Source organism: Mastacembelus armatus, chromosome 9, assembly GCF_900324485.2.
Source record: "Mastacembelus armatus chromosome 9, fMasArm1.2, whole genome shotgun sequence".
Lineage (NCBI taxonomy): Eukaryota > Metazoa > Chordata > Actinopteri > Synbranchiformes > Mastacembelidae > Mastacembelus > Mastacembelus armatus.
The window spans coordinates 14,528,563-14,541,401 of NC_046641.1; positions in this window are offsets into that span (position 1 = coordinate 14,528,563).

Sequence of the window (12,839 nt, forward strand, 5' to 3'; positions counted from 1 at the left end):
CCCCCCCCCCCCCCCCCCCCCCCCCCCCCCCCCCCCCCCCCCCCCCCCCCCCCGTCAGCACTTAAAGTCAGGATATTCTTTAACTGCTACTAACTACATTGGCAGCCTTGTCCTAAATCAGATGTCCATTCCAGCTGTCAGCTCCTCCCTCCCACCCTTACGCCATTCTGTGGCTGCATTTACATGTTGGCCAGTAATGACCAGTGAAATGGCTCAAGCAATTAGCCTGTTACATGTGAGTCAAACTGAGCCCCTCCAAAATGGCTGACAGATTTAATAGCAGATCAGAGCACGATTAGCCCTCATGCCTTGCAAAAAGAAATATGGCCATCTGTTTGGTATATTTGCTGCTTGGCAAGTGTGCAATTGCATGAGGACTAGGTATTTCCATACACTTCAGTGAATGAGTCAATGGAAAGGGAAGCCTCTTGTAAGTGATTAGACTAACTTGATTGTAAAAAACTCAAACATTACTCTGTATGACTTTACGATTAATGCACAAATAGCTTTTGTGTATCAGCGCTGTCAAGGACACAAACATAACTCCTCATAGAGTACTTCAAGGGTGCATCAAATATATACATGTTTTCAGATATGCTGCACAAATGCCTGTGTATAATTATACAGTATGCATTTCACGTAAATCTTATTCATTAAAACAGCTGATACGATACAAAACATGGCCTTGATCCATGTGAACTTCAAATCAAATGAGATTGTGTGGTTCACATTAGACCTATACTATTTGTTGGTGCCCACCCTGAACAAAAAAACTTGAAAGATCACAGCTGTTAGTTGTACTGCAGTGCAGACTAAAACCAAATAAAGTACTTTTAACTATCTATGTAGCATTTGACTCACAGATGCTTAAACTGCTCAGATAAATTTCACTTGTCTTTGCTTTGGTTTCAGTCATTAAACTTTCTGTCTTGTCCTCTAATAAAAATAATAAAAAGAGATAACATGCTTTGCCACAGTGAATGCATGAGATGGAATTTATCCCATTCACATTCTTTCAGTGAAGCAAGTACTGAGGCAAAGCTGCAACGTGACAATAGAAGGATTTAATCTGCAGCGTTATTCAGATTTAAGTTCTGTTTCTTATTGGCACTCATGATGGATTTGCAGCTTTCAAATGCATTTTGCAGTTATAAAGCTGATCCATATACTGTGCCTTAGTCAAAATTCACAGGAACGCAGGAACAGATTTTTACCAGTGCCCAGTGGTTGATGACATGTGACTAAAATAAAGTGACAAAAGTACCTGTACAACACTGGAAGAACTGTAAGGGATATCACCTCAAATCCCTTGGATATACCATATCCCCCAAATCAGCCTCAAAAGGTGTTGCACGGCAGAGTACCATATCTCCCAAATTGGGCTCAAAAAATTTCATTAAGTGTTGAATGGGGAAGTACCATATCCCCCATATCGGACTCACTAAGAGCTGCGTGGCAGAGTACCATAGCCCCGGGCTGGGCGGAGTGTTTCATGGCGAAGTACACAAAGCACTTTCACATGAAGGACTTTGTGTGTACAAAGGTTAGTTTTACCCTACTGATGATGTGTTGTTGCAATGGTAATGCACTTATGTGCGCACAACACTTTTGTGTGGGCTGGTGGGTCGAATTTAATGGTTTTTACACCATGTACCGCTGGACTCCAGCAGTTACTATATATTTGTTCTGATTATGGTTTAGAGCATGACATTAAGTATAATCCAACTAAAAGTGTGGTCATGATCTGTAGGACCAAAGAGGATAGACATGAATTTTCCTGATTTTTGCTTGTCAAACACTGTTGTTTGTCACTGATAAAGTAAAATATCTGGTACATATTATTACAGAGGATATGACTGATGATGATCATTTATAGACGGTGTCAAACGTTATATGCTCAGGCAAATATTCTTTCGTAAGTTTGGTTATTGTACAGATCTAGTGAAGTTGACCTTGTTTAAATTATATTGTACCCCTCTGTATACTGGTCTTTTATAGACTAATTACAAGAAAGAAATTAACTACTGCAAGTAAAATGTTTGTGACAGCAAGAATAAACACCTTGAAAGCTCTATTACGGAACCTCATGTATATAGTACTCCGTTCAAATGTACTGCAGTTTCAGAAAAAATTGTACATATGAAACCAGGTACTCCAGTTTCCTCCCACAGTCCAAAAACATGTATGTCAGGTTGATTGGTGACTTTAAATTGCCCATAGGAGTGAGTGTGAGTGTGTGTGATTGTTTGTCTCTGTGTGGCCTTATGATGGACTGGTGACCTGTCCAGGGTGTACCCCTGCCTTTCACCCAAAGAGAGCTGGGATAGGCTCCAGCAGATCCCCATGACCTTGGTTAAAGAATAAGCAGGTATAGATAATGGATGGATGGATGGATGGATGGATGGATGGATGGATGGAGAATTTGCTCCACTAATACCATTTTCTCATAATATTATATGAAAACAGTTCGTAGCATCTGGAGTGTGGCAGCAAAAACAAGTATAAATGCTCCACATTTGTTAAGTTTCATTAAAGCACAGTTTTATACAACCTTTTAGCTACTGCATTAAAACAATATGAAAATGTTAAACAGAAGCAAAATGAGGAGGGAATTAACTGCGAAGCAAGAGAATTATTTGTGAAACTTCAAAAGTGATGGCCAAATAAGCACTCATGTTTATCTGTGAGTTGTGGGGGAAGCTAGTAAGCTGACTAATCCTCTTCGCGCAGACATAGGGGCAAAATCAAAGCACACCAGTTCATAACTGATCCCACACTTAATAGTTTGACACTTAAAAAACACTCGACCAGGGGCAGAAAGGAGGAAAGAAACGAACACAAAATTGTGTTCTAATAAAGTAATATCATCTTATTCCAAAAAAATATTTATATCTTATTTACATGGGAAAATTAGGGTCTAATAAAAAAGAAGGGAATGATTTACATTTTTTTAGTTTAGTATTCAAAAAACCTGTGTTGTTTACTTTTCCATTATCCTTTTTTTTTTGTCCATTTATGTCCATACTAAGGAAGTAAATGCCTTTAGAACCTCAGTACCTAGCTTGCCTAAGACCGGAGAAAGAACTCGACTTGACTTTGACACTAAGTAAAGATTGTTTACCATTCCTTTCAGGAGCTTTATTACGTGAAAAACATAAAATTGGCAGCGTGAAGGGTTTCCATCAAAATTTAAAAAATATCATCTTGGGGGCTTTCAAGGCCCATCTGCTGGACCCTTGAATTTGACAGGCACTTTTAAAAAGCAGAAAAAAGGCGAGGGGCCAGAACACCTATTTTCAGAGGCTTTGCAGAGTTAATTGGCATCTGTTCAGAAAAAAAGCGGACTTTGATTTTTGACATATCTGAGAAGTTTATTTTTTTAAGTTTGCCTGCTTGAAAACCTTTGTTTGCATTTCAAAAGGCATCATCCTTAAAAGGAATCTGTAGAATATCTGTTCTATCTGTTGATTATAAAGTTTTATATTGTCAATTACGTGGCAAACTGATCGATCAGACGTTTTAAAAATTTTGTCGGCATGATACCTAAAGGCTCTGCACTAAATGACCTTTAAAGGCTTGGATGATTGTATTTGTTGTTGTAAGTGCTTAAACTGTATAGACAACGCTTATATAAATCTATCTGCACAGTTTGTAAATGTATTGTTATATATATATGAAATAAATTATGAGGGATGCCTTCTAAAATCATCCATCATTATGATTTGAACATTTATCTTAAATGATTTAAAAAAAAAGGACCTGCAGCCCAGCTGTATTTGTATTACTTATGTAATATAAAATCACAGTTTGTTACTACTGAATTTCCCTTTGGTAGGCTGAGCAAAGTTTTTTTTATCCTTATCTTATCTTACCTTTGATCTCCATTGATGGTTGCTTACATGTCGCGGGGGCCGGCATTCTTCCATCGTACACGGAAGGCGGTGCAGCTGGATGGTCTCCAGCTGGATGTTCTAATGGAGGCCTCAGGACGGGATTCTGGTTATACAACCACACAGAAAGACATTATGGATGCAGAGCTGCAGGGGCTCTCACAGGGGCAAAACAGAATTATTAATGTGATTAGGGCAACTTTTATAATCAGTTTATTTGATGTGATAACTTCAGCTCCTGTTAAGGCGTCAATTAATGTTAAGTTTACATGGCAGACTTTTTGAGTGGTACTGTACTGTATGTCAAACAGTTATGAACGTTTTCTTTTAGCACCTTCACATACTGCTTAAGAGCATTAAATATATAAACGACTCAATGTGATAAGCTTGCTATTTTTACTCGCCATTATGTTGAAAGTGTTCTTTAATTGATAGACCCACAGAAAAGCATCGACATATTTGAGCTGGTGGTTTTCTTAGGACAGCAACTTATTTTAAAGGTTCAGTGTGTAATATTTTAGAGCGAATCTATAGAGGAAATTACACGAAAATATGCTGTATTATTGTGTAATCACCAGAAAAATACCACCTGTTGCATTTCTTACATCTGGAACCAGCCTTTTAAATCTACCTTCTTCTTTCACGGAGGCAGCCATGGTGTGCTGCATGTTTCTATAGTAGCCCAGATGGACAAAACCAAACACTGGCTTCCGACAGGGAATTAGTGGCGTCCTGTAAAGGTGCTGGCCAGTTGTACCCCTTCTCAACCTGGAAACAGGGGCTGGGGGCGGTGTGACGGGGTGGTCAGGGTGTGGTCGGTTCCAGGCGGTTATCTAAAGGTTGAGTCATGGCAACTGGACATTCAGCTTTTCAAGCGCATAACGTTTCACCACCCATCAAGTGACTTCATCAGTCTGAGAAAAAGCTGGACTGGAAACCTCCAATTTACTTCCAGGTTGGTTTCCACTCCACCCCTAATCCCACAGTTTCACTAGTTGAGCTCAGCAAATCAGGTGGAGATCATAGACCCACACTCCGAGTTGTTTTTCACTTCACACCTGGCCTGAACAGGCTCATTAGGTGAACCAACAAAGTGAAGCTCAGGTGAGGGTGTTAGGATCTAATGGGGGACTCATGTGACCCCGCTGATTCACCAAGAATGTGTCCTCTCTGGAAAACATTTGACTTGTTACGTACACTTCCTGGGACCACATCTTACCTTTAAATCGCTTTTTGTCACCCACATTTGTATTAGCTGGCTTGCAGCTTTTTCCTAATGCCTCCACACTTAACAAAACTTCTGTTAAAGTTTAATAAAGGTTAAACTGTCTTAGTAATAAGAAACTTATTGAAACATATTTGTTCTTTACTTTTTTATTACTTTTTCAGTACCACATAGAAAAACATTTTTTTCTTTCAGAAGAAGCAAAATCAGTAGTAGCATTAATTAGGATATTTCTATCGTCTTATACATAAATGCAATGTCAGTCATTCTGTGGTTTTGAACAAAAAGCCATTCTGTTTGCATAAACTTGCAAATAGCTTGCAATACTCTGAACAGAACCTACACTGTGTATTTGCCTGATTTTATATCAAGGCTTGGAAAAAATCGACCACTTGCTGACATAACCGCTTGACATTGTCAGTTAATATCAACTGACTCTGGCTTCAGGCGGTCATTATTTCATACATCGAGTATTAAATCCAAGTACTTCTGCAGCTCTTCAAACAGATTGTGAATTCTCTTCAAGCATTCAATTGTTGCCTGAAACTACTTCCGGAGAGTCTTAAGGGAACAGAAAGCTTACTGCCTGTTAGAGCTGTAGATTCACAGCCACTCCTAATGACCTATCGCTATATGCATTACCAGGCTTTAATGGATATAACATGAGGCAGAATGATAAAGCCCTCAGAGCCTCCTAGTCATTACTCTTTATTTCAAATATTCCTATACAGACGTGAATGATTGCATAATAGACCATCAAAAAGTTCCTTCAAATGCCTGATAAACACTACACCGTTAGCCTGAACAGTCTGTATTTTTAAATTCGTCTATTTGTTATTTACCTACCCTTGACGCCAAGAGTGGGTTCTCAAAATTACCTCCAACACTAAGGAAAACATATTTACTTTTGCAGTTACAGTTAAAGTTAATGTTTGCAAGATTTGCTTTAAAGTTCGGATTAGTCCGAAGCCCAAAATTTAGCCACAGCTGTCCTTTCGCTGCCTAAGTGACAAAGGACGACTTTGTTCACTGAACAGAAAGCAAAAACTAAACTAAATATAGCAAAGCAGAACTAAGGAAATTGAAAGCGTGTGTTACAGCACTGCTCTTTTCCATTGTCCTTTTCTCTGATCTGTAGTTCTCTGACTGCCTCAGAAACTTCCATACCGACCTCACTCTCCTCCTTCTATACCCTTTTCACCCTGCACTTCCTCCAAGCGGGTAGGGGTAATTGCAAATGTCAGCTGAAATCCCTGATTCCATCCATATCTCCCCAGGGGTGAGGCCCAGCGACACGTTAATTGGCGTGAGCTGAACTCACAGAATTTACAGCGATAAGAGAGGGGACTTTTTACATCATCATCTTTATGTCCCCTCGCTACGGCCCCCCAAGCTTATCGTGGGACCTGACGTAATCAGGATCCCAGGGGCTGAAGATTAAACTGTTATCAAATCAAATATGTTCTAATTCTTTTTCTTGACATTAACCCCCTGGATTATTATTGTTATTTTTTGCCAAGACTAAAGACTAGATTCAGTGAAGAAACTGCATTTTGTGAGCAATACTAACCAGAAGCCTTTGGCGTATAAGACCACTTCCATGAATAAGAAAAATATGAAATGATAGAAGCAGCAGGACAAAGGAATGAAACTGTGAGCTTAATGATTTTCTCTGGGTGGGATCCATAACAAAACCCCCTGAAATTACCCTGCTAACCGACGAGGCGTGGTTTGTCTCTATTTAAACACACCTCAGCTCCAACTCACACAGACCTGGGGTCAATTCTAGGACGTGACCACACTGTAAATGAGGGGTGAGAACAAACACAAACAAATACATTGACAGATCCTATTATTAACCAGATACCGCTACAGCATCTGCTTGCCATTGCCCATGCGTTCCCCTTCTGGAAAATCAAAAGAACTGAATCTCCAAATGTTGTTATTCCATTTGGGGATTGCTGACTACTGCAATGTGATTGACTGATGAGGGCCAGATCTCCTTGGTCTCTCATTGCATCAAATTTGATACAACTTTGTGGAATGGTTAGATAGACTCTATGCTCTCTCAATTGAAGTGCAAAGCGAAGTGCACAAACTCAACACAGTGCATCTCCGCACAGGCTCTTCCTGACAAAAGTACACCAGATTAGCAAATTAGCCACTTACTTACATCTGTGAGCTGGAAATCCTTGATATTATCATTGAAATGGCTCATTACTCTCTACTGCTGCCTTATTAACCTCAACTACTACTGGATTTTTGACGCCAATGCTTTTCTCGGTATTTTGATCTTTAATGTAACATATGCTTACGTTTGTCAGTTTTTAAACACGTAAATCTAAGAGTCTTTCTCATCAGCTCTGGGGTATCAGTACAGCTTTCCACACGTTATAGGCACTCAGGCGTTCCTTTATGTTGAATTTAAGTCTGATACTTTATACTTCTTGGCCAAGAAAAATAAAAAACCAAGATGGTGTCAGTGTCACTTGATCAACAATTATTAAGACTTAATTTCACCTTTCAAAAACAGACCACCTATATTTTTTTCCACTTGATTCTACATCTCCACTTTTAGAGGTCAATCATTAAAAGTGCTGCTCTCACAGGTCTGACTCATTCCAACTGTGAATGAGATTAAAGACGGTTCTGTTGTGCTGCTACTCAGCATGGGCTTAGGAAACAAAAAAACCTATAACCTGCATCTGAAGGGGGCGGTAGGGGACCAACCTCTAAAATGTCAATGTCTGAAAAAAGCAATTCCCTAAACAAAGTTTGTGTTGTATAGACAGATGCGAAAAGGATCGTTTACAACCCAGTTTTCATACGAGTGTATAACTTAGATATATAAATTAAGTGTGTTGTATCAAAAGTTCCTGATTTGTAAATAAACTCGACAGCTTACTCCAACACAGGACAACTGTCAAAATCCTGTGAAAAAGTCCAGACCATTTGTGGGAGAGACATCATTTCAGTTTGAACCCTTTTCCTAGACCATCAGCGATGTTGCTATCCTGGACATCGAATCTTGTTGACCTCCGAACAAAAAAAAAACAAAAAAAAAACGTTACAAATGTCAATTGGCAGCATGAAGCAGAACTACAGTCATCTGTATGGTTTAGTTCAGCTGGGGTAGTTTTCTGCACTGACAGACAGCTGTAATCGTCCGCCGCTATGGCCTGTGGCCTTGAAAGAGTCAGGGAGAAATACGACCGACAGTGACCAGTGAGAGAAAAACGAAAAGAGATGGGAGGGAGGAAAGAGGCGGGAAAAGAGGGGAAACTGGGATGAAAAAAAGAGGTTCAGGGTGACAAGATAACCAAGAAAGGACAGAGACAGGGTGGAGACAGGAGGGGAACATGTGCAGATGACAAAAATCACTCCAAGGACTTTCTGCCAGAAGGAACACACTGGTAAGTTTGGGGATGCGTGAAGCTCCAAGTTTAAAGAAACATTTATTACTCGTGCATTAAAAAACATTCATAAAAAAGAATAATAAAATAACCGATTGATGATACAAACATTATTTTGAGAAAGAAATCAACAATTTTCATGTCATTTTTTTTTTAGCCTCAAACTTCAGGCTTTAAAGTGATTACATTACCGTTTAAGGTTTAATTGTTAGCTCATTATGGTTAAAATGCAGTGTTGTTGTAATGATGTGCTCAGTGGGCTGGTGGGGACCTTTTTGATGCCTGCACAGGGCGCTTTGTTTTTTTTTGTCTGGGCGAATAATACTTGTATGAGTTGGAATATAGTGGTGATACATGATTATGATTGTGTCTTTTCTTGATTAATAGGAATCCAACAAACCAAGCATTAATCTACCTCATCACTATCCACTAGAGCTTATGGACTATACACCTTTAAAAAATGGTCATTTATTGAACATTGTTATAATCAGTTTTTAAGTGAATTGTGACAAAGTTTTTTAAAGCAGGTCGCTGATTGGGGGATATCAAACAACTATTCTAAAAAAAATAAACACAAAAACCATTCTGCCCTCATGCATTAATTACAGCGTATTCTTCACTATTATCATTATTCTTATTGTTATTTCCCTTCGTAAGATCTGCATCAGTTTTAAAACTAATGTACTTAACCAGATTTCCGCGACATTGACTTCTTGCCACAAAAGCAAACACTGGCGGTGCAGTCGCAAGAGAAGAAGTAAGTATAAAGACTCTTTTTCTTTACATGTAAGTGTCCATGTCCGTCTTCTGATCGACGTTTAAATGGGCACACGGTCATTTTAAAACACAATTCAAATCTGTTGGATCGTAAATTGTGGCTTTGACGCCTTGCTGAAAAGTTTTCTCCGATAAAACATCGTTTTTTCTATCCAAATTTTGGCGTTAAACGTACACGTAAAAAAGCCAATCCCAGACCGGCCCAGGGATCTTCCCCAGAGGAAAGGGCCAGCTACGGTTTGGACCACTGATGAGATTACAGTCTGCCAAAAGTGATCAGGGGTTGGACACATTAACGACGAAGAGACTGACACCGTGCCCCCGCAGTAAGACGCGCCGACAGACGGTGGAGAGGGTTGTCCTTGCTAATTTAGCGTACTGCGCAAGACTCCCACAACTGAATGCTGAGCTCGATCATTTTTACGGCATGGATCTCGCTTGTCTTGTCACGCTCGTGTTGCCGTCTTCTTCTTAGATGCCAGATGAGATGGAGGCGAAAGTGTAGGAAGTGTGGCCATTTAGGGCTAAGAGGATAATAAGCGTTTAATCCGCATGCTGGACCACAGAATGGAGCGCATGTCTTGACGCAGACTCAGGGAAGCTCCAAACCACAGCCACTGCTAAGCGTGTGTGTATGTGTTATCCACGGACGTTCTGTTGTGAAAGGAAAAAGGCAACCAAACACTGAATCAGCCACTGGTGTGTACTTATGGGGACCTAATAGGCAGCTAAACCTGATTTAACACAAATGCATCAATCAGGAGTGCTCCTGTGCGTAAACTCACAATGTGAAGGTGGCGAACCGAGGTGCCTGCGCGCAGGGGAGAGGAGGAATGCTTGTTGGAGAGAGCTCTGAAAAAAACATCACGATATCAAAGACACATTTTCTCATCAGCAAGGACCAAAGGACGAGACGCTGATTTTACAGTCTATTTTCTAGGGTCAGAGTTGTCGAAGCTCCATTATTAGAGGGTTCGTGTGAAAAAATGAAGTTAATCCCTAACATTTTCATGATTAAAACAATACGGCAGCCTTACTGGCCCTAACCTTTCCTGAAGGTCACAAGTTTTGACATTTGACCCCTCGGTTTTATTATTTCGAGGCTCAGCGCACTGTACTTTTTTTAAAAACTCGTTGGAAAAAATAAAAAATACAACAAGCCAGTTAAGAAAACCTCCTCAACAATCTGACAAATGGGGCAGGACATTTAGTTAAAAAAAATAAACAAAAAATAAACGAAGTGACACAACGCAGCCAAAACAAGCTGCACTCCAAGGAAAACGCGAAACAGCAACCACACATTCAGACAATTGCCTGGCAGATTGTTGGTTCTCCACTTAGATGTAATTTTCTGAATCAGGCATATTCTGCTTTCCAATGAGCCTGACAATTCGCCAGTTACTCCAAACATCAACTTTTTTCTGAGGATATTTAAAAAAAACTTTTTTTTTTTTTTTTTTTTTTTTGCCTTGACCGACCATCAGCTTACCAGAAAGTCACTCCAAGCAGAATTTTTTTAAAAAAGGTATCGCATATAGCTTTATATCTCCATTGCAGCCAGTTTAATAACGGACTCCATCTGTCTGGGTACAGTCGCACCCGATCGTGCTGTCCATTCATTCAGGGGCCCATCGACAGCTCCTATTGTAAGGCAGATTGGTGACATTAAAATGAGGCAGAGACAATGATAGAAGGTAGCTGTTCATGTAGTACTCACCAGAACCATGATTTCACGCCGGGGGTCAGCTATAATTTTTCCAAACTTTCAGTACTTAAAACACTCAATGTTAGGTTAAATTTGCATCATCAGTATCAGAAAAATACCCACAATAATCAGTAAAAGGGAGCAGAAAATGGACAACATTATAAAGGAGTAAGTGGAGGAAGGAATGAAAGGAAGGAGGGAAATGAAACGAGCTGTCTGTTCTTCAGAACCAACGCAGCTGTGTCCGTCTTTGTGACGCTTTCTATTGTAGGATGTGTTTGGAATGAGTGTAAACTGCATTTTGTTGTAATCCTTTTTCCTTCAGTACTGGTATTCTTCTTTGCCGTCAGAACAGCCCACACTCAAAAAAATCACTGTTGTAGATCTCCAAATTGTGCTTGTGTGATGAAATTTTTTTCACACTGCAATTCCCTAAACCCAGTCAGGAAAAATTATTTCTGCTCGTCGGTATTTACAAATCAGAGCACCAACAGCTCCACATACTAGCTCTGGATGTTCCTCCTTTTTCTGAAGAGTGGTGTTCTTATTGTGATACACAAATGTATTCAGTACACTAAAACCAAAAAAAAACTGTATTATTTATAAATGAAGGCCCTTCAAAAACAAATACATCCTATTAGTCATTCACAGTTTACGCTCGTCCTACTTACTTGATTCCATCCTTTCTCAGCTTATTTATTCCATTACTTTTCCTTTTATCATCACCAATCACTGAACCTGAAAAACAGCCGGAGGAGACACCTCTGCCACAGGTTAGTGAGGTACAATGGTGACATGGTCATCAGTGATTTCGAATAAACAGCTCTAACTGTGTGATAAAAGAAGAAAATGATTTATGCAACCTTTCGAATTATATATTTTCCAAAAGAGTGAAACCCTCAAACCTGGAATCAAATTAGATATTGTGAATTTGTGATTCTGACCTATGTAGGATTTTAAATAAATGACTTTTCCGCTTGACCACCGGTTTGAGCCCTGATGTTTAGTCTGTTGCGTTGCCTTATTAATGTATTTTCTTTCCACACTCTACCAGGATTCACTACTCTGGTTTTTAACATGGTGGCCGGCATCTAAGTTTATGATTTAAATGATACAAGTACCTCTACTTTCCACCGCTCCAGGGTTTGGCAACAACGCATAGATGATAGAGACTGCAAGAAACTCTAGCAAGAGGTTTTCAGGGCCAAAGGGCCAGTACGAGTTGTAATGAGGACGAAGTGGGCACAAGCGGATTTTTAGTGATAGACAATTGATGTGGGGGGGCTGGAGAATTACTCACGGGTTGCCATCTCCTGGACAAAGCCAAGCACACAGGCGATTAGACGGCGGGAACAAGAGAAAAAAGCCTAAACTGGGACAAAAAGAGTAAGCAGGGTCAAACTGACAGGAACGGGGCAAAGCCAGTGATGGGTTCGGGGGTCGAGGCGAACCCGAAGAAAAGACGCAAACCAAGTAGCCCGGCGGGAGCCAGAGGGTAAGGTACACCGAAAGAAAACCAGAAGTTGGGTATGTAGCCGGGTGCACCAGCAAGAGGAGGTATGGGGGGGGTGGCGTTAAACCCCCCAAAACCAAGCAAATAACGACCAGAGGGTGTGGGAGCAAATTGCGGATTGAAGGAAAGAAACATATGTAGTCAGCTGGTAGGGGAAGAATTGGTTCTGTCTCACCCACACCACCGAGGCTGCTAAATAAATAACAAGATAATTCGAATTGGCTTGGCATACATGATCATAATGGGTGTGCTATCACCCATCAACCTTCAAAATTTTTCAGATCCAGTGTTTGAAAGATTTGGCTTCTGAATGATG